Source organism: Rhinopithecus roxellana, chromosome 3 (genome assembly GCF_007565055.1).
Source record: "Rhinopithecus roxellana isolate Shanxi Qingling chromosome 3, ASM756505v1, whole genome shotgun sequence".
Classification (NCBI taxonomy): Eukaryota; Metazoa; Chordata; class Mammalia; order Primates; family Cercopithecidae; genus Rhinopithecus; species Rhinopithecus roxellana.
Genome location: NC_044551.1, coordinates 185,492,150 through 185,515,545, shown reverse-complemented (window position 1 = coordinate 185,515,545; position 23,396 = coordinate 185,492,150). Strand labels below are relative to the sequence as shown.

General features: G+C 55.1%; 1 pseudogene; it reads right to left on the bottom strand.

Annotated features, from left to right (window-relative positions):
- Positions 1–4,395: 4,395 nt before the first annotated feature.
- Positions 4,396–18,780, bottom strand: LOC115896375 (annotated as a pseudogene).
- Between the last annotated feature and the right edge of the window lie 4,616 nt (positions 18,781–23,396).

The window sequence follows — 23,396 nt, the reverse complement described above, 5'->3', positions numbered from 1 at the left end:
GGTCAAGTTGTACAGCCTCCCTCTCGCTGCACAGCCTCTTGGGAGGGAGCACGCAGGACATCTGCGAGGACCTGCACCCTTAGCCTTATACCCTTTGCTAGGTGTATGAGTGCTCAGCTCTCAGTGCAGAGAGACAGCTCTATGGTAGCTGCCTCTGCCCTCCTTTCCTCTCCAAGTTCTTCTGCTCTGCCAGAGCTGACCTCTGGATGTGAGTCCAGATCTGCCCACACATCCTGTGCTGTGTCCTCAGTGCTCCCACTGGTGCCCCACTTGCAGGCTCCCTCACTCAGTTCGCCTTGGACGTCTGCAAGCATCTCCAACACACTCCCATGATCCATCGTATTTATGTATGTATGTATGTATGTATGTATGTATTTATGTATTTTGAGACATAGTCTTGCTCTATCACCCAGGCTGGAGTGCAATGGCATGATCTTGGCTCACTGCAACTTCCACCTCCCAGGTTCAAGCAATTCTCCTGTTTCAGCCTCCCCAGTAATGGGATTACAGGAGCATGCCACCAAACTCAGCTTTGTTTTTGAGATTTTATCTTCTACTGCATCATCCCATGATGTCAAAATGTCTCATCATAGGTGAATTATTTTCCAGTCATTTGAGTTAAGAAAAGAATACAGCTATTCTTCAGTGACCAAGCAACTGCAGAAGCTGGCAACTTACCCCTGTGCAGATGAGCCCAGGGCGCCGTCTCTTTGCTGTGGGGTAAACGAAAATGCGTAACATGAAAAAAGAAGTTGTCGACATGCAGCTGATTCTTACATAAAAGTCAAGTCTATTATTAGTGGGTTTTGAGGAATGGTACCTGGAGTTCTCTTGGGCCCTGAGTTCAGATCTCAGAACCACTTACGTGTGCATGCGTTTTCATTTCTCTGGTGAGAAACTGGGAGTGGGATTCTGGTCATAGACATTTATCTTTTGAAGAAATGCCAAACTGTCTTCCAGAGTGGTGGCACTTTACACCCTCATTTAACTGTCAGTAGCAACGGAGGAGACTTGCAATTTCTCTACAACTTCACCAACCCTCGGTGGTGTCTGTCTTTTTGATGACAGGCATTCTCCTGGGTGTGTGGTAGTATCTGATTGTGGTTTTAATTTGCAGCTGCCTGATGTAGAATGACGTTGAGCATTTTTTCCCATGTGCTTATGAGGCATCCATATATCTATATATCTACCTTGGTAAGGAGTTTGTTCAAATCTTTTGCCCATTTTTTGTATGTATGTATGTATTTTTATTTATTTTTGTAGAGATGCCCAGGCTGGTCTTGAACTCCTGGCCTCAAGCAATCCTCTTGCTTGGCCTCCCAAAGCACTGAGATTATACGTGCTTCCCATTGTGCCCCGCTCTCTTGCCCATTTGAAAAACTGGGTTTCTTGCTTGTTTGTGTGTGTTTTTTTGTTTGTTTTTTACAATTGCACTTTGAAAGCTCTTTGTGTCTTTGTGTATTCTGGACATCAGTCTAAGACTTGAAAATATTTTCTTTGTCTGTGGCTTTCACAGGAACAAACACCTTGCTTTATTGTGCTTTGCTTTACTGCACTTCACAGATGCTTTTTTTTTTTTTTTTTTTTTTTTTTTACAAATTGAGGGTTTGTGGCAACCCTGGTCAAGCAAGTCTATCGGCGCCATTTTCCCCGCACCACGTGCTCACTTTGAGTGTCGGTGGAAGCAGCTTTTGGCAATAAAGCACTTTTAATTCAGACACAGAGTTTTTAGACATAATGCTGTTGCACACATGTCATGTAAACATAGCTTTTATATGCACTGGGAAACCAGAAGTTCACGTGACTTGTTTTACTGAGAAGTTCACTTTATTGTGGTTTTCTACAACCAAACCTGCAATCTCTCTCATGTGTGCCCATATTTTTATTTTCTTAATGGTGACTTTTGAAGAGCAAATATTTTCCAATTTGGTAAAGTCCAAACTATGATGTTTTTCTTTAATAGCCAGTGATTTGGTGTCATATCAAAGAAAAGCTTTGTCTCACTAAAGATCACAGAGATTTCATTCTATGCTTGCTTCTAGAAGTGTTCTACGTTCAGCTTTTAAGTTTAGGTGTCAGATGGATTTGGGGCTAATTTTTGTGTGGGGAACGAAGCGGTCCTGGGTAATCTTTGTACAGGTATGAAGAACTCAAAACATTCTTTTTTCTTTTCCATGTGGATATCCAATTGTTCTAGTACCACTTGTTGAACTATAATTTCTCCCCATTTAATTATTTTAGTACCATTATTTAAAGTCAATTGACCATAAATGAAAGGTTTAACTTTGGACCTTTTTTCTGGTCCATTTCTCCGTATCTGTCTCTACATTGGTGCCACACTGTTTTTATTACTGTAGCTTTATGTCTCTCTCTATGTCAGCGCCACACTGTCTTTAGTGCTACAGCTTTATAGTAAGATTTAAAGTCTGGTTGCCTAAGTTCTCCAATTTTATTTTTTCTCAAATTGTTTTCGCTTGTATAGTAGTCTAGGTCTTTTGAATTTGCATATACATTCTATGACCACTTTGTCATCTCTGCTAAACCAGAAGCCTGCTGGGGTTCAGCAGGGATTGTGGTAAATCTGTACATCAGGTTTGGGGAAAATTGCTCTTTTAATAGTACGTTTTTCCAGTCTATGCATGCTGTATACCTTTTCACTCAATAGAGCATCTCTGACTTCTCTCAGTCATGGTGTGTAGCTTCCAGTGTATATATTTGCACAAGGTTTGTCGAATTTATTCTTTTTTATAAGATTGTGAAAGAAGTTTTAAAAATATAACCCGGATTTTTCATTGCTGGTGGATAGAGATGTGTGAGGATGTATTTTAATATGTGCCCCACATCCTTGTTAAGCAATTTTATTATCTTAACTAGTTCTTAAAACATACTTTTTAGGATTTTGTTGCCTGCAAATAAACACAGTTTTACTTCGTATTCTGTGTGCCTTCATTTTCCCTGCTGCATTGGGCCGGCCGGAATGTTCCTGCAACGTCAGAAGTAGGAGGAGGGGGTGTCATCGCCTATGTCCAGCCTCAAAGAGAGGGTCACCAGCCTTTCACCAGAAAATGTCATGTCAGGTCCACAGGGTGCTTTCCTGTCATTCCTAGATCACTGAGATTTGTTAAAAATCATGAATGGGAACTTGCTGGTAACAAACCCTTTTCTGCATTGATTGGCTTGATCACATGGTCACTGTTGTCTATTGGACGAACGTGCTGAGCTGTAGTAATTGATTTCTAGGTCTTAAGCCACTGCTTACCCCTGGAGTGATATCACTTGGCCACAGTGCATGGTCCTGCCCGGTGCTGCTGGATTTGGTTTGCCAAGGTCTTATCAGTGATCTCTGCCTGTGTTTCCTGAATGTATTGGCTTAATGAACATCTGGCTTTGGTGTCAGGTTGATGGTGGCATTGCTGAATGAGCTGGGAAGTGTTGCTTCCTTCTCTGTTTTCTGGAAGAGTCTGTGTGTAGTTGGTATTGTATTTTTTCCTTAAAATCTCTGCTAGAATTCATGCATGAAGATTTCAGGGCCTGGGATTTTTCTTCACTGGGAGATTTTAAATTAGTAGTTCAGTCTCCCGGCAGCTCTATGTCTATTGAGATTTTCTATGTCTTCTTGGGTTAGTTATAATAATTCATGTCCCTTAACTGGAAAGGGAACTAACTTCCTTAAGTTAAAAAGCATGTTTTAGGCCAGGTACAGAGGCTCATGCCTGTAATCCCAGCACATTCAGAGGCCAAGGTGGGTGGATCACCTGAGGCCAGAAGTTTGAGACCAGCCTGGCATGTCAAAATCACATCTCTACTAAAAATACAAAAATTAACCAGGCGTAGTGGCACACATCTGCGATCCCAGCTACTTGGGAGGCTGAGGCAGGCAAATTGTTTGAACCCAGGAGGTGCAGGCTGCAGTGAGCTGAGATTTCACTACTTCACTCCATCCTGGGCAACAGAGCGAGACTCTGTCTATAAAAAAAAAAAAGATGCACAAAGCACATTTCAACCTTTGGAGAGACAGAAGATGTATAATGAAGTATAGAAATGTTTAGAAGACCCAGTTCCATTACTATCTTTGCACTAGGAAGTCATTGGTACATTTCTGGTATTTAAATTCACAAAGACACACAGACATACCCATGCATATAGCCTCACACACAGACACACACGCACTACACACACTCACAGCAGCGTCCACAGGCTGCACCAGCCCTGAAGCAAAGGAGCATGGCTGAGAGGTCCCAACCACAGGGAGACCTTAGACATTGTCCCAGGCCTGAGACACGGAACAGAGACATAAGCAGTACCTGGAGAAATCCTTCCTCCATTTGCGCGAGTGGATCTTTCCTCGCCGCTTGGTGTTTTGAACTCTCTTCTTTGCGGGTCTTAATGAGATACTCAAAGGTGGTCATCTTCTTGGCCTCTGGAAAGGGGAAAGGAGGAACAGGGCAAGTTACCAGCCCTGCAGCTTTGCACAGCGCCCGCAGGACAGTTCAGAAAGGCAGCCAGCGCCACTGACCCAGCCCCTGCGCAGGGAGCCGTGCTCCGCCCACCATGCAGGCCCTGTGAGGCCAGGATGGGTGCAGGCGCCTCGTGGGTCCAGCTCCACAGCTAGCTGATGGTCAGCAAGAGACGTCTGCAGCTGTGACCTGGGGACCGGCACCGGCCCACGACCCCCTGCCCACCAAGGCCTCACTGAGCTGCATCGTCCGTGGTGTCAGAAGAGCAGCTGCCTCTCACAGACCTGGGTCCCCCATACCACGCAGCCTGAGAGGTTGCTCCAGATCCCCTGGGAACACTGGCGGGGGTCAGAGGCCAGCTCAGGAGGGGCCGCTCTGTCTGAGGGTCCAGGTGGCCTGCGGGGTTCCTCACATCTGGACACGGGGTGGGGCACACCCTGGGGGATGCACAGAGACCTTGAAGTCGGAGGACCACACAGTGTGGCGGCCACCCCGAGGTGCTGGCTAGTGGGTCCTGGGAGCACACACTCCTGCAGGTACTCAGAGCCCCAGGCCCAGGAGGTGAACACAAGTGCCATCAGTGTCACTCAGCACAGCCTCTGATGGGGCCGAGACAGGTCACATCCCTGCAGCCCTGCACAGAGCCCACCTCAGCAGGCCGGCCAGAGCCCCATCCACCCGGCCTGCAATGCAGGCAGCAAAGCAGCGCATCGAAGCAAAGGAAAACCTGAGATACCCGTTTATCTAAAAGACTCGTCTTAATAAACGTTAATCAAATGGGCTCTGCACCTATTTCAGCCACGAGCTTCCGTGGAGGGGCCAAAATCTCCATGCTTCTTTCCCTAAGCACCAACACCGTGAGAGCTGATGTCTCGTGACTATTTCTGGAGACTGGGGCAGCCGCCCACAGAGGCCTATTTGCAGTGAGGAGCAGATGGCGGTGGGTGCCTTATGGAGTTGCCTGCAGCCAGCCCAGCCCCGTCGCCTGCAGTGTTTTGGGTGTTCAGCCCTGGCCGGGCCCTGAGCTGCTTCACATGGCTCTGGCTAGTCCTCCACGCCCCCCAGAACCTGTCGTGGTTTGAGCACACAAACTTGTGCTTGTTTACATTCAAGTTAAAATATATGTTCTTTTGCCCAGGTTTGCACAAATACCATCAAAACCAGATTTTCAGCGTGCCCTGTGGCTCCCAGAGGCCCACATGGTGCAGGTGAGCTCTGTGGGAAACAGTTAACCTGAGCGTCATGGTGAGGTTGAGGGCAGGGAAGCCGGGAAACCTCCCAGGCGGGCCCAGGGTCTCCAGCATGGCCAGGGCTCCCTGGCCGGCTGGGCAATGTGGGGAAGGCTGTGCTTCCCTGACCTCATCAAGCAGGTTTTCTCTATGATCTACCGTGAATGTGGCTCCCATCCATCTCTGGAAGGCAGCCCCACATCACTCACCTGCTCAGGGAATTGTGCCCTCGCCACGAGCACTGAGGACTCTCCAAGGTCCATCTTCCAGCTTCAAAATGAAGTCTGAGTGGCCAGCTGCTTCTGACACAGCTCCCCATGGCCTCCACCCGATACCTGCCCCTAGATGAACAGAACACACATGCAGGCCAGGCTGCACCTCCAGGAGCCTGCACAGGAGACTGGCGACCTTGCCCCGAGGACCACCCTCCACAGCTGCCTCAGCCTCATGGAGTGGGAGGCAGATGGCCTCTCAGGTCTCTGGATGAGACACAGCGACAACCAGGCGGGTGGTCCCAGCCCTCCTTCCTGGTATCCTGGTTCCTGACACCACCAGTGCGCTCTCCTGTCAGCGCTGAGCCTGGGAGCCTGGCCTGGATGTGGCTGCGCAGCGCGGAGGACGTGGCGAGGCCTTCCATGCCCAGCTTGGGTTTCCAAAGCAGCAGCCCCTCCAGGCAGCGGACATGCCCTACCTGCCCCCAGTCCTCCTGGGCTTGAGCCCACTTGTAGGGATTAAAAACCCCTCATCTTCATCCTACTGTCCGGACAGGACTCCCCTCTTCATCCAGTAAGGAAGGTGGGTCTCTAAGACCACAGAGACCAAAGCCCATAGGATGGGGCAGAGCCATTCACGTGGGGCCTCCTCTCCCCACAGCCGCCCAGGGCCGTCTCCTCCTGGTTAGCACAACCTCCTGCCCCTGGTGCCCATGTTTAGCCCACACAATCTGAGTGAGGCCAGTGCTCACGGTCTTCCCGGGACACCAGGGCCGCCTGCCTTCTTTCCATCCCCCTTCTTCTTATCACGAAGAGGTAGGCAGCGTCCCTCGCGGGGCTCTGCCATCAGCTCCTCAACTTTCCTCGTCTTGCTCTCAATGCCGTTGTTCTCTCCGCCTCTGGCGGATGAAGGGACAGAAGTGAGGTTGGCGCAGATGCCGGCGTTGGCTGCTGCTCAGAGCCAAGGGCGCCCATGACCCCAGCCCTGCTCTCCTGACGCCCCTTTGTCACTCACAGGCGGCGTCTGCACTTGGTGCCCACACGGTGCCTCTCCAGCGCCCCTCCTGAGGAAGGCAAACCCTCTCCTTGCCACCTGCCTGTGGGCCCTCACCCCCTCACTGTCCCCGCCAGGCCCCGCCGGACTGAGCCAGCTCGAGGCACCAGAGCATAATGAGTCCAGAAGGAAGTGGCACCCAGGGCTAGCGTGACCCAGAGGAGCCGGCCACACCTCGGCCGTCCTGGAGCTGCTCCTCTCCCGGGGAGGAGGCAGGTGGGTCTCCCCGGCCCCTACCATCTTGTGTGGCCTCGGGACTCACTCTGCAGTGACGCAGCCTCTCTGTCCCTGCGGGCTGCTCAGCCACTCTGGACACACACTGTGCTCAAGGTGGGATGGCAGGGAGGCAGGGCAGGGACCCCACGGCACGTCCTGTGACACCAGATGACATTGGTCCCCACTCCCACACACACCGAGGCCTCTTTCAGGTCAGCACGGAGTAGCTGGGGGCAGATGTGGTTCTTTTCCCTGGTGATCTTCACAACTCAGGGCTGCTGACAGCCGGGGCTCAGAACACCAGGCCCTGAGAGTCCCTGGATCCTCCACCGCAGTCAGGGGAAACACCTCTCGTCAGTCCCCGCTGGGTGCCCACTGCCCTCCCGTGGCCCCACCCCTGTGCTGGATGAGCCTCAGCCCAGGTGGAGAGAAGGCAGCTCGGCCCAGGACAGCGCGGTCAGGAGGCCTCAGGCAGGGCAGCCCAGCAAATGCCCACGTTGGGCCTCCAGGGACTTAACACTGTGTGGATGAGCTTGTCCAGGGACGGCTGCACCACAGCCCCAGAGCCAGACAGGAGGCCGGGGCACACAGGCACCAAGCATCACCACAACAGGACAGGGACGCAGCCCCAAGACGACCCTCCACCCTTTCACCACGAGGACCCCTGCCCACAGACCCCTCCCTTCCGAACTCCCCCAAGCCTGGCCCGCGCCGGCCATCCCCGCTGTGCCCCTCACCAGTAATTACAGCTTCCCACGCAGTTGTTGATCCACTTGCAGTGGTGGTCGAAGCCAGATACACATTTATTGCAGGAAATGCAGTGTTTGGTTTTCTTGTTCCTGGATGGATGAATCGGGGAACGGGTGTCAGGCCCCAAGTGCGCAGGCTGGGCCAGGGCTGGAGCCCCATCACCAGGAGCCAGGTGCCTCGGGGGAACCAGCCCTGTGTGGCCTGGGGAGTGGGCGTTCGGCGGGGAATGGGAGGCTGGGGGAGGGAGTTGAGGCCTGTGGGGAGGAGGAGAAGCAGGGCAGCACTGGGCAGAGGTAGCCACAGGGCAGGAGGAGCCCGTGTCTGTGGTGGGTGCAGACGCCGGAGCGTAGACCACCCCCCAGCCTTCCTGCACCAGCCTCACTCTGGGCAATGGTCCTGGAGGAGGCCGCACCTGCCCTATGGTTCCAGGACTTGAGGCTGGGGGCTTGGATCCCACCTGTGCCTACAGAACCTCCCTTGCAGCCGACAGCAGCCCTGTAGCCACCCCCAGGCCATCATGGATGCCCCCCAGGCCCCAGGAGACACTGGAACCCTTCCCTCCCTCTTTCCCTGGGGCTTGCCTTGAAAAGCCCCAAGACAGACAGCGCTCTCTTGCCCTGGGATCACGGGGGAGGGACCTCGTGCACGAAATGCACTGAGGACCAAACATGCCTGAGTGCCACTGCGTTCCGTTCCAGGGGAGCAGCGGGTCACCTGCAGGTGACAGACACAGCCCTCCAGCCTCAGCCCTGCCTGCAGAGGATTTGGGGCAGCCTGGCACTGTGCCCCCTTCACAGCACAATGAGGGGCTATCCACCCGCAGCCACAGGGCCACAAGGCCATTCCCTGGAAGCTCCATTAGTGTCAGCTGTGGCCACGGCAGGGGCTCTGTGGGGCCAGCAGTGACCTGAGCTCCCGGGCCCCTGGAGGTGACCCTGACACCGCGGGGCCTCGGCCAGGGTGGGCACTCACACAGTGACCTTGCACAGGTGGCAGAACTGGTTCTGGATCACGTGTGCGTGTTTCGATCTGTCGAAGATCGGCATGGGCTGAGAGTAGTTCTTCATGAGTCTGACATTGAAGTCGGCCGGGTCGATGCAGGAGGCAATCAGGTGGACGACGAGGTGGAAGGAGAAGATCCCCCCGGTCACCTGGCACGTCAAGGAAGAACCTGGCCCAGGGCCTGGTCAGCCTGGCACGAGGCGTCCCCATGAGGCCCAAGGGCCCAGGAGAGGTGAGGCCGCCAGTCAGCCCTACTCGCCCAGCCCTGCACACCCAGCCCTGCACACTGGAGCCCAGCTCAGCCAGGCTTGGCTCTGCTCCCCCAGCCCTGGACACCTGAGCCCTGCTCACCTGGCCTTGTTCACCGGGCCCTGTTCACTGGGCCTGCTCACATGGCCCTGCACACCTGGCCCTACACACCCAAGCCCAGCTCAACCAGGTCCAGCCCTGGTCACATGGCCCTGCTCACCCAGCCCTGCACACACGGCCCTGTACACCTAGGCCTGCAGACCTGAGCCCTGCATACCCAGCCCTGCTCACCCGAGCCTTGCTCAGTCAGCCTTGCACACAAGCCCTGCACACACCACCCTGCACACCCGGCCCTGCACACCCAAGCCCTGCACATCTGGCCCTGCTCACCCGGCCTTGCTCACCCGGCCCTGCACACCCAGTCCTGCCCACTTGGCCCTGTTTACCCAGCGGTGCACACATAGCCCTGCTTACCCAGGCCCAGAGGAGACGAGACCACCCATCAGCCCTGCACACACAGCCCTGTGCCAGGCAGAGACCGGGATGGCTGCTCCCATGCCCTTTTTGTTCATCCCTGTTGGACACAGGGCAAATACCCCACAGAATGCACCACATCCCCAGAGGCTCAGCCAGCCCAGCCAACCACAGTGACCCCAAAGCCCTTTACACCTTGAGGGACAGACCTGGGTGTAAACACAGCCAGACGCAGCCCCAAAGGCCCTGGGGAGCCTGGGTTCTTTTATACCAGAGATCCCTGAGCACTGGGAGAGAAACACAGCCTCAGACAGCAGGAGAGGGGGAGGAGGCAGGGATTTGCACAATCTACCCACTCCCTCTAGACCCCAGACGGCCACTCAGGGACCCTCTCCCCGAGACTTGCTCAGGGAAGCCACCCCTAGACTCGCTCATGGACCCCAGACTCACTCAGGGCCCCTCCAGACTCTCTCAGGGACTCCAGACTCTCTCAAGGACCCCAGACTCACCTGGGCCTCCGTCTCAGAGCCTGGCTGCGGGGACAATGGGGAGAGGGTTCTTGTCCCCTGGAGCCAGGAGAAGCTGGGCTCCCCATGACTGGGACATCAGCTCCCGCCCTCAGATCCTGGCTCCCTCCTCCTTTCACACTGGGACCAACACAGACTCCCCATGGCAACCAAACAGAAGGGGTGGAGTGCGGGCCCTCCCGTCACCCTGCCTGGCCCCTGGACTGCCTTCTAGCCAGGAGTTCAGGGTTGACAGCCGTCTCCACAGGGCAGCCCAGAGGCCCTCACCGCATGGAAACGCAGGCTACCGACCTGCGGGGCACAGCGCTGTCCACCTTGGCACAGGGGCGAGGAGGAAGGTGCTGGCCATGTGCAAAAGGCCGCACAGGGAGTTTAGCAGAAGGCTGCCAGCAGGGTGGGTCCTGTGCCAGGCCAGGGGGCTGCTGTCCCTCCTGACAGAGCCCCTCTTCGGAGCCCCCTCAGGCAATGTTGGGACAGCTTCGCTGCTGCTGGGCTCACACTCCGCCTTGTCCTGGCACCACCCTGAGGCATGGGGTTAGGGTTTTTATGCAGCAGCCCTTCCCTGACAAGGGTCCCGTAAGAAATGTGCTGTAATGTATGGGAAGCCTGAGTGTGAAGCTGGTTCCGACCAAAACGCAGACACAGGTACTGAAGCCCTCGGCAGGACGCGACGCACACCCTGCATCTTCCAGGCACCCACGTGGCCACGACCCTGGGTGCTTGTGGGCATGAGCTGAGGAGGAGGCTCTGTGGGTGCAGACATGGCTGCAAGGACAGAAGAGAATGATCTGGATGCCAAGGGGATGGGACTAGGGAGCGGCTGCCCAGGCTGGGGTGCGGTGGGAGTTGGACAGTGCGGCTGGAGGCCAGCCAGGCTCTGGGGAACTCACATGGGGGCCAGGACTGATCAGACGCCTGCCCTGGCCACTCTGATCCCACCATGCTAGAGGAGAGGCCTGCAGGGGCCCCGTCAAACGGGAGTGGACTGAGGCTGCAGGGCTCACTGTCCAGCTGGTGACACCGACGTGACGAGGCTGCATCCCGCCTGCTGTCTCGTGCACCCGCTCCCTGCAGGCTGAGCTAGGGACGCTGCACTATTTATGTGGTTGCCGGGGCAACGGAGAGGGCATCTGGAGCCTTGGGACGCTCTCCGTGGCCGCCGAGGACAATGAGACCAGGCAGGAAGCTGCACTGTGACCCAGGAGAAGCCCCTTCCTCTGCAAAGCTGGAGCAGCACTTCCCTCACTGGAAACCGGTGGGCAGGGAGGCCGGGGCCAGGCAGAGCCTCTGCCTGGGCAGCAGGTGAAGCTCAGGCTGAGGACGCCCACCCAGGCCCTTTGTCACCACATCCAACTGCAGCCTCACATTCTCCAGGCTTCATACACAGAAGCCCACTGCCAGGGAGGCGGTGCTGCTGCAGGGGCCACCAGGAGACAACCTGGAGATGGTGTGGCCCTAACCAGGACCCCTTGACTTCCATGTGGAGGAGCTCAGGGCTGACCTGAGCCTGAACCTGCCAGGCAAACCCGTGGCGCCCCGAGCCAGTCTCCAAACCTGCAGGCGCTGAGGCCGGGCGGTCACCCTGAAGGCATCCACCCAGAAACCAGGGTTCAGCTGGCAAAGGACACCCCCCCTTAAGATTCCAGGGCAGTATCTCCCCCCGGACAGCTCCCTGGACTCAAAGCTTTTCTCATGAGAACCAGGTTGAAGCAAATCTTTCACTGCACACTACGGTGCCCTGCTGTCCATCGGCCGCACTTCGGCCAGCGAGGGCCACGCTCTGCAAAAGGATGTCCTCCTGGGACATCCATCACCCATAGGAATGATCCTGGTGACCTTAAGTTGGCTATGTTTTGCCCAGACTGACCCAGCTGGCCACTCTGCCCATCACCCACCCACGCGGGTGACCCTTCCTGAGCTGGCGGGAGCCCCAGGATAGGAGACACTGGGTACTGTATTCTCAATTTTCTCTGCTTCTACTTTCACATTTAATTTTATCCTGGTAGTGCTTTATGTTCCAACAAGCAATAAACAGTAAAAGAACTAGAGTAAGTGTCTCCCTTTCACCACGCAAACCGCCTGCCCTCTGGAAGTTTCGGTCTCAAGCTGTCATGAGAACCTAGCTATGCCGGAACCTCCCCTAGCAACAATCTGTATTTTGTAAACAACAGCGCGGCAGCGCCAGCCCAGGACACACGCCCTGTGCCCTTTGTAACACTGCTAACCTTTTCCCCGCCCTGTTCTCCAGGCAGGAAAAGAGAGGAGGCGGAGAGCGAGCCCACAGCCCCTACTCCTGGGGCCCAGTGCAGTCCCCGTCACGTCTTGGCACCTCATCAGTCCCTGCGGGGCTCAAAGCTGACACGTGCTGGGAAGGTGCAGCGCCACTCCGCGCTGGTGAATCTTCCAGCGCGGCCGCCAAGCTCGTGCTGCCCTGGGCCACAGCACAGGACTTTGCTGGGAAGAGATTTCTCCAGATTAAACAGAGTTACACAGATTCCAATCCCTTCCACACAACAGGCCCTATGGATGTGGTGGCCGCGGAGTCTGTTTCCCTTTGCAGAAGAACAGATGTGGGCACGTGTGCACTGAGGCATGCTCTGGAAGGGCTTGAGCACGAGGCCACTGACAGTCGGCCAAGCCTGGCACTCAAATGTCCGCCTAACCTGGGGTCTTTATTCCATTTCTTCCCCACTTTCCACAATACAATATCCCTCACCCTGCACCTGACCTCCCCTAGGGTCAGGGGCTGCAGCCACAGGGCCTGGGTGGTCACTTCCCAGACCAGCCCAGGTCCCTGCAGCTGCCAGATATTGTGGGCACCCTCCAGTGGCCACAATGGAAAGCCACGTGCTGCTGGCCCAGGGGCACGGGGGGTGCAGCTGGGGAGGCTGTCCTGAGCCCGGCGCCGGCCAGCGGGAGGGAGGGGCAGCATGGACGAGGGCTGGGACACCAAGGGCTCCGTTAGAAATGGAGATCCAGGTGTGGAGTAGAGGGTACAGGGGAGCCACAGAGGGTTCACCTACCAGAGAGCAGGTGACAGCCCAGAGGCACGCATGGCCAAGCCACAGGCCAAAGGAAGAGTAGAGAGAAGGGATTCTAGCGGCGCATAAGGAAATAGCCAGGTGTGGAGGGTCAAATCATCCCCCACATAGGTCCAAGCCCTAACTCCTAGCACCTGTGGCTGTGACCGCAGTTGGAAATAAGGTCTTTGCAGATAGTCCTGTTAGGGTAAGGCCATTTCAGGTAGGCCCTACTCCAATGACCGGCACCTTTACAAAAACGGGTACCCAACGGCCGCAGACACACACAGAGAAAAGACAGTGTGGACACCAGAAGACGAGCCGCGGAGAGCGGCCGGAGCCATCCCCTCCAGCAGCTTCAGCGGGAGCAGGGTGCAGCCAACCCCCGATTCCACACGGTTGGGGACCCCGGGCCCTGGAACTGTGAGACCAGATATGTCTGCTGTTGCAGGCACCTGGTTTTTGGTGCTTTGTGATGGCAGCCCCAGGACGTGCCGCGGCCACCTGGCGATGCTGAGGGAGAGAGACAGATGGCGGGCAGAGCAGCAGGGGAGGGCGCCTTCCTCTGCAGAGCATCCACTGGGCCATGCAGTGGAATCGCAGACGGAAACACAGCATTTTACATCCCCAGCGTAACTGTGACTCAGATGAGGGTTGCAATGGAAAGCGACATACCTGAGACCCAGAGTCCACCTGTGCACCACTCCGGATTGGCAGGGGCAGAGACCCGGCCCACCCTCCCAAGGAACCGCTGCATCCCCACCTACCAGGCCTCCTGACAGAGCAGTGGGACAGGCCGACGCCACCCGCGCCACGTTCTTCTGAAACTGCTCAGCCTCAACCACACAGAACCCCAGATCGTGGAGCAAGACACTGGTCTGGATACACCGTGACGCTGTGGTCAAGGAGATACCAGCAGCTGACGGGAAAAGGCAGGCAGGCACTGTGCTGACCTAAACACACCCAGAGACTCGGTTGCAACACGCCCAGAACCTTGGCCAGATTCTGGATTAAAAATCCTATCAAGTGCATCTGGGGGCTGTTGGAGCATGTTGACGTGGACTGCCTCGGGCATGGTCCGATCACAGCCTGTCTTCTCACCTGCCACGAAGGTGCAATACAGGAGGACACCCATGTCTGGAGGGCATGTGCTGGAGCAGGGAGGCCGGCCGTGCGGCACAGAGTCAGTGACTGTGGGCTTCAGTGACATCCTCATCCCTCACTGCAGGGCACCTGGGGCCAATGGCGCTGCCGTGCAGCTCTGTGGGTCTGTAGGTCTGTGGATTTCTGGGCCCTGGAGTAGGGGGAGGCCATCTGGGACCCAGGCTTTGGGGGTGTGGGGACTCAGGGCTGTAGGTGGAGAACTCGGACTCTGGGCCACAGCAGAAGCTCGGCCAATGGCAGGGGATCTTGGGGAATGCCAGCAGGGCCACAGGGCACACCCTGGGCCTGGCAGAGACAGGCCACTACTCAGAACTATGATCTGTCCTCCTGATGAGTGGAGGGGTGCAAGGCTGGCAGTGTGTGCCAGGTGGAAACATGGGTTGCCACATTCCAGCACCCCCCATGGTAGAAGCCCAACCCCCCACACGTGTATCCAGGCATGGTCTTAGACCCCCACGGAACCCCCACTCTGGTGACTGGGCACACTCAGGGCCTCTCAGCAAAGGCCTCCTCTTGGGAAATGAGCACTGCTTCCCTAAATCCCCTAGGACTGGGGAGGCCAGGGAGCAGACAGGGGGACACAAAGTCTTCTACTCACAGTCCCGGACGGTCACTCGAAGTCCCAGACAGACACTCTCAGTCCCGGACAGACACTCCCAGCCCTGGATGGTCACTCGCAATCCTGGAGGGCCACTCACAGCCCCAGAGAGACATTCCTAGTCCCAGACCGACACTCCCAGCCTGGACAGCCATGCCCAGCCCTGGATGGTCACTCCCAGCCCTGGATGGTCACTCCCAGCCTCAGACGGTCACTCGCAGCCTGGACGACTACTCACAGCTCCAGGCAGACAGTCCCAGCCCCAGATAGACACTCCCAGCCCCGGACAGCCACTCACAGCCCTGGAGAGCCACCTGCAAACAGGACGCAGGTTGCAAGAGGGATGGAGCCAGAGAGCACCCAGGATGAGTCAGCACTCATGTCTCTCACTAAAGCACACCCTTGGACCCCTGGCAAGGCTCTCTGTGAGGCCAGGTGGGCCCAGCCCATTTCAGACTTGTAGAGAGGGTGTGGCCTGACCTCCCAAGGGAACTTTAGCCGCACAAGCCACCCCAAGACCCAGAGACTGAGCCTCAAATCCCTGGGGAGACACCCTTGAATCACTGAGCCAGACGGGGTGGTTGAATGAGAGGCCAAAAGCCTTACTGGCAGTGTGTGTCTCTCTGTGTGTGGTTGGGGTCCATGTGTGTGCTTACAGAAAATACATAGCTTTAAACATACATTAAAAAGTAAGAAAGGTCTACAATCAATGACCTAAGTTTCCATCTTAAGATGATAGAAAAAAAAGCAAAGTAAACCCAAGGTCAGTTGAAGGAAGTAGTAAAAATAAAAGCAGATTTTGTTTAAATAGAAGAAAAACAGGCAAATAGAGAAAATTAATAGATTTAAAAAGCTGACTCTTTTCAGATGAATGAAAGGGATAAACCCCAGGAAGACTGATGAAGGTGGAGGAGGAAGACACAAATGGCCAGGATAGTGAGGAAGGAGGGTGCAGCACTACAGACCCTACAGACGGAAAAAGGATAGTGGGAAACACTGTAAACACCTGTATTCCAAGAAATATGACAGCCTACGTGCAATACTCCAATTTCCTGAAAAATACAACTTATCAGCCGGGGCCCCGTGGCTCACACCTGTAATCCAGCACTTTGGGAGACCAAGGTGGGATCACAAGGTCAGAAGTTCAAGACCAGCCTGGCAACATGGTGAAACCCTATCTCCACCGAAAAATACAAAAATTAGCAGGGCGTGGCAGCGCGCACCTGTAGTCCCAGCTACTCAGGAGGCTGGGGCAGGAGGATTCGTTTGAACCTGGGAGGCAGGAGTTGCAGTGAGCTGAGATCATACCATTGCACTCCAGCCTGGGTGACAAGAGCGAGACTCCACGTTCAAAAAGAAGAAAAAGAAGAAAAATACAAACTATGAAAATAGAAACAAGAAACGGAGAAGAACAATAGCTTTTTATCAAAGAAATTGAATTCATTATCAAAAGCCTTCCCACAAGGGAAACTGTTTGCACTTGGGGAAAAATCCAGCCAAGTCTAGACTTAGGGGCCTTCTGTGGGCAAAGGCACCAGTTTCTCTGACCAGTCAAAGGCCTGGAGCGAAACAGATGGAGGAAGCGGGGCTTCAGGGACACAGCAGCCCATGGCACATGGCTCCCGATGTGAGCCACGCATCTGCAGAAAGACTTGTTTAGAAAATTGGGGGAATGGCCATACGGAAAAGGAATATATGATGTTAAGAAATGGCTATGTAATTTTTAAGTGAGATAAAGCACGGTGTTATAAAAATAAAAATAGTTTTTCAGACACAAACTGGAGCATTTACAGGTGAAATTTCACGATGTCTGAGATTTTTTAAGGTTACTCCGGTACACATTGTGAGAGGTAAAACAAGTTTAGCAAAAGCTTCACCGTTGAAGCAGGTGACTGGCACCTGCGGGTCCGCTTGACTGTAGTCTCTACCTCTGTAAACTGAAAGATGCCACAGCAACAAGTTTCAGCAAACAGGGACATGGCCTTGCCGGTGGCTGAGGTGCTCAGGCTGGTGGGCTGCACACCTGGTCACTCTGCATCCGGCCCCTACACCTCCCTGCCCGTGCCGCAGCAGCAACACACACCAGGCTCGCCATTCACCAGAGACCTGCCCAGGATGGCCCAGCCCGAGGACCACACAGTGGGTCACCGCTCCCCACTGAGGCAGGCTCTAGTGAGGAGTGACACATCCCACTTTTAGAAATAGGGTTCTAGTGCCCCCAGGCACCAAACGCAGGCCAACTGCCCCCAGGCCCCTTTGTCCTCACATACTCATGTCTCAGCGACCCTAGGGGGCCTGGGGTTTCTTGACTGAGTGACATGGTCTGCTGGGGGTAGGGCAGAGCCTACATGCTCCACGGACGTGCAACCCTGGGAGATGGGAGCAGACGCAGGCTCCTGCCTGCTGGAAGATGATGGGAGCAGATGTGAGCCCCCACCTGCTGGGAGATGACAGCAAACCAGGTTCCCCCCCACCCACTGGGAGATGGGAGCAGACGCAGGGTCCCCCCGCCCACTGGGAGATGGGAGCAGGTGGTCTGACATGGGGTCAGTGGCTGCCCTGTCCACCCTGACCCTGAGCCACACAGAATGGCCTGATGTGGGGGTCAGCAGTTGTCCTATCCACCCGGACCCTGAGCAGGGGCTGCACAGAGCACCAGTGGCCACTGGGCCCACCTGCGGCTCGGGGGACACAGTCTGGCCCAGGGCAGGTGACTGCTGCCGCCAGGCAGCCATGGACCAGATCCCAGAGCCAGGGCCCACTGCGGTCACTCCGGAGCCCCGTCCGCTCAGACCGTGCCACAGTGAAAAGGATACCACGTATGCGACATATTTCCACAATGAGGCAGGAGGGAATGAAGATCCCAAAGGTGGCCGATGAAAGGCCCAGGAAGACCAGCCCAGGTCACCACCTGGAAGTAGTGCAGGGGTAACAACCAGTCCGTTCACTCTGAGATGCGGGGCGGCAAACCAGCTCTCCGTTGTTGAGCACGGCTTTTGGGCTCCGGGAACACTGGCTCCTGGAGCGGGTGTCCCATCTGCAGGATACAGAAGGGGAGGACCAGCCCCGTCAGCCCCAGGGAGGGGCTGGCTCCACATACTGTCGGGAGACCTCAGGGACAGGGGAACATCATCCCCCAGGACCAGCACTGAGAGCCAATGGCCCAGCACTGCCTGGGGCCACGTCCCCAGAGGAGAGAGCGGGGCTGGGAAGGAACCGGTGCAGGGCCCTGCCAAGGGGAAGGAACAGACATGCTGCAGAATCTGACCCCAGCCAGAGCCGAGCGGCTACAGAAAATGGCTCTCCAGGGTGTGGGAGCCCCTGGGCGGAGGACCTGGCCAGGCACCCCGTGCTGGTGCTACCACCCCTCAGTTCCCTGAGGATTTGTTAAGTTCTGGGGAGCCCTCGACAGCCCCCACACAGTGATAGGTCCCAGAACCTGTTCACGAATACACAGGCTCACCCAAGACTCCCCCAGGTGCCAGAGGAAAACCCACATCAGAGAGAGGCCACATGGAGCAGAGGGGTGCGCTTGCGAGAAACTGAGGCAATGCCGGAAGAGCTCCTAAGCCGTTACTAACTGCTGCAACACTGAAATCTCCCAGATCCTCCCCGAGAAGCTTCCCTGAGCTTCCCAGAGGAGCAGGACCCAAGAGCTCACTCCACAGGGTCCCGTGTTGTCTCCCCTTCCACAGGACAGGGTAGCCCGTCCAGCCATGTGGGGCTGGGGCCTCTGTCCGGATGGGCAGTGGCTGGGAGGTTCTGAACGCACACTGCGGCAGCTCCTGGCCAGTCAGGTGGGGAGCGCAGCAGGGGAGGCAGGGACATAGCGTCAGGGGAGGGAGGGATGTGGTGTCAGGGGAAGGAGGGACGTGGTGTCAGGGGAGGGAGGGACGTGGTGTCAGGGGAGGGAAGGACAGGCAGTGAAAGGCACTGAATAGCCACTGCTGGGTGGGGGGATCTGGAGGGGCTGGGCGGTCTTGACAGAGGAGTGTTAGAAGCTTCCCCCACATTATGCCTCGTGCAAAGCCCTTGTTGTCTCTTTGGGAAAAATTCGGAAATGAAGTGTGGTATTAAATGTACTACTTTGGGAAGAGAGACAGTGAGAACCAGTTCACAATTCTTCTTCCTTGCAGTCGTGAATGTCCACGATTCAGTTGCTCTGTGCCGCCTTTGGGGCTCCTCCCTGGTCCTCCAAATGTGACACTCAGGCGGATGCGAGGCCATAGGGCCCTGGGGCTTGAGCCACACAAGAATGTCTCAGGGAGACCTGAGAGACTCACAGCTGTGAACAAGACCATGGTGCCTTGGTTGGGCGCAGGGGCTCACGCCTGTAACCCAGCACTGTGGGAGGCTGAGGCGTGCGGATCACCTGATGGTCAAGAGTTCGAGACCAGCCTGGGCAACATGGCAAAACCCCGTCTCTCTACTAAAAATACGAAGATTAGCAGGGCATGGTGGCACATGCCTCTAATCCCAGCTACTTGGGAGGCTGAGGCATGAGAATCGTTTGAACCTGGGAGGTCGAGGCTGCAGTGAGTCAAGATTGTGCCACTGCATTCCAGCCTGGGCAACAGAAGGAGACTCCATCTCAAAAAAAAAAAAAGAAAAGAAAAGAAAATTTCAAGGAAGGAAACAGAAACACAGAAAGACAATCTTGTACATTAAAAACACAATTCCCAATTAAAAACAAAACCCAAATGAAAATGCCAACAAACAGAAATGATGTTGCCAAAAATCACATTGGTAAAACCTGGAAGATCAAATCCAGGAAGGACCACAGATCTCAGAGAACAGAAGAGAGGAATCGCTCAGCGGCCTGGAGCCTGGAGCCTGGAGCCTGGAGCCTGACCATGTTCATCTGTCAGGCTTTCAGAAGAAGAAGGTAGAGCGTCTGTGAGAGAGAAAACACTGAAGAATGTTGAGAAGATTGAAGGCTTCAGGTCCACACTGTGCACCAAGGGCCAGAAAGGACGATTGGAAAAAGAAATACATCCACACCAGTGAAAATGTGAGTGGCAAGGATGTAGAAAAAAATCCTACAGTGTTATCAGAAGAAAACAAGAGGGAGATTCATTACAATATATGGATACCTGCAAATTGTACTGCATCCGGTTTTTAGGCGTAGAGCAATTCTTCAGGTTCTGAGAGCATTTTAATCTAAAATGCACCTGGCCAAAGGATAATCAAAGTTTGAGAGAAAACATTCTTTTGGAATGTGTGAATATTCAAAGTACACCAACCATTAATCATTTCCAAAAAGAATTATTTAAAGATTTACTCTATCATATAAATTATCACAGATAAAACATGGTGAGCAAATTAATCTAAAATTATATCTAAATTAAATCCAAAACAAAACCAAATCTAAGTGGCAGATGACAGAACCATGAACCTGCACCACCGGCCACAGGCGTGGAGCGTTGGGGTCATGCTGTTCCACAGAGCCACGCGCGGGGGCGTGGGAACTCCATGCTGGCCAGCACACAGACATCTCCTCACAGGATCTCGGTACAGCCCAGGACAGCGGAGCAGCCCAGCAGCAGGGGCCGCACCTGCCCCACGGAGGACAGCGAGCCGGGGTCTGACCTCACGGAGGACAGCAAGCCGGGGAGAGATACCCCACGGAGGACAGCAAGTGAGTGGGACAGACCCCACGGAGGACAGCGAGCTGGGGAGAGATACCCCATGGAAGACAGCGAGCCGGGGGGACAGACCCCACGGACGACAACGAGCAGCGGGGGGCACAGACTCCATGGAGGACAGCGAGAGGAGGGCACAGATCCCACGGAGAACAGCGAGCTGGGGAGAGATACCCCACGGAAACAGTGAGTCGGGGGGACAGACCCCACGGACAACAACGAGCAGCGGGGGACACAGACTCCACGGAGGACAGCGGAGGAGGGCACAGATCCCACGGAGGACAGCGAGCTGGGGAGAGATACCCCACAGGACAGCGAGTCAGGGGGACAGACCCCATGGGGGACAGCGAGTCGGGGGGACAGACCCCACGGGGGACAGCGAGTGAGGGGCACGGACCTCACAATAGCCAGGGAAGACTCCAGGACAGTTCCTTCCCCTCAGGCCCACTCAGCCTCGATACCACCATGGCCTGTGAGCACATTCACAACCCCACCACACACACCACACACCCAACCACAGCCCCACACCACACCCCACCACCACACCACACAACCCACACCACACACCACACAACCCACACCACACAACCCACACCACCCCCACACCACACAACCCACACCACACACCACACAACCCACACCACACACCACACACCACACAACCCACACCACACACCACACACCACACAACCCACACCACAGCACACACCACACACCACACAACCCACATCACAGGCCACACACCACACACCACATACCACCACCACACTCCACACACCACATACCACACACCAACACCCCACCACCACACCACCAACCCACACCACACACACACACCACACAATCCACACCACACACCACACACCACATACACAGGTCACACAGCACACCACACATCACACCATACAACAACCACACAACACACACCACAGGCCCACACCACACAACACACACACACTACACCATACAGACCACACACCACACATCACACCATACACAACACACCACACACCACATATCACAATTACCACCACACACAACACACCACACAACACATGCCACACACACACGACCACACCCCACATACCACAGGTCACACACACACACACCACACACACCACATCACACCATACACAACACATCACACAACCCACATCACAGGCCACACACCACACACCCACCACACAAACCCACATCACAGGCCACACACCACACACCACACCATACACAACACATCACACACCACATATCACACTGACCACACAACACCACACAACACCACACAACACATGCCACACAAACCACACAGACCACACACACCACACAACACACCACACACTACACCATACAGACCACACACCACACATCACACCATACACACACACCACACACCACATATCACAATGACCACACACCACACACAAACACACACACCACATGCCACACAAACCACACAGACCACACCCCACATACCACACAGGTCACACACCACACCACACACACCACACATCACACCATACACAACACATCACACAACCCACATCACAGGCCACACACCACACACCACACCACAACAACCCACATCACAGGCCACACACCACACACCACACCATACACAACACATCACACACCACATATCACACTGACCACACACCACACAACACACCACACAACACATGCCACACAAACCACACAACCACACACACCACAACAACACACCACCACGTAACTGACACCACACCAACACCACACACCATACAACACATATATAGACCACATAACACACCCACACAAATAAAGGACACAACACACAATACACCACATACACCACACAACACACGACACAGACCACACACACCACACACCACATACACCACACACCATACTACACGGCACACATCATACAACACAACACAGACCACGCACACACAAACACACACAGAAACACACACACCACCACAAGACACAACAAACACCACACATCACACAGCTCATACACCACACACACCACACACCACAAAACACCACCACAGAGACCACACAATTCACAACACACACACCACACAACACACAAAACAGACACACAACAAACTCCACAAACCACACACCCCACACCACCACACAAACCACAAGCACACCCTCACGCACACTGCACACACATGTAAAACAGCAAAACACACACACCACACAAGCCACACACTGCAGCCATGACACATACCAGACACCAACCACAAATGCATCACACTCCACACACCACACATTCACCACCACACACTACACATGAACCACACACCACAGGGACACACAATACACACACACACAGCACACACACAGAACACACCACATACACCACCACACACCGCACACCACACACAACCACACAAACCACACACACACCACATACCGCACACATACCACACCCCCCACAAAATAACACACCACACAACCACACACACCACATACTGCACACATACCACACCCCCCAAATACCACATACAACACACAATGCTCACATTCTCACACACACCAACAATGTACACACACTCCCACACACCACACAATGCTCATATCCCACACACACCACACACTTGCACACACCACACAACACCACTCCCACACACACCATAGAATGCACACACTCCCACACACAACGCACACACACTCCCACACCACCACAGAATGCACACACTCCCACACACCCAAACGCACAAACACACTCCACACACAATTCAAGCGAAAGGAGGATCTGTGAGTCATGCCACTGAAGACTTGTGATGTTGGTTCAGGAAGTGAGCATGACTG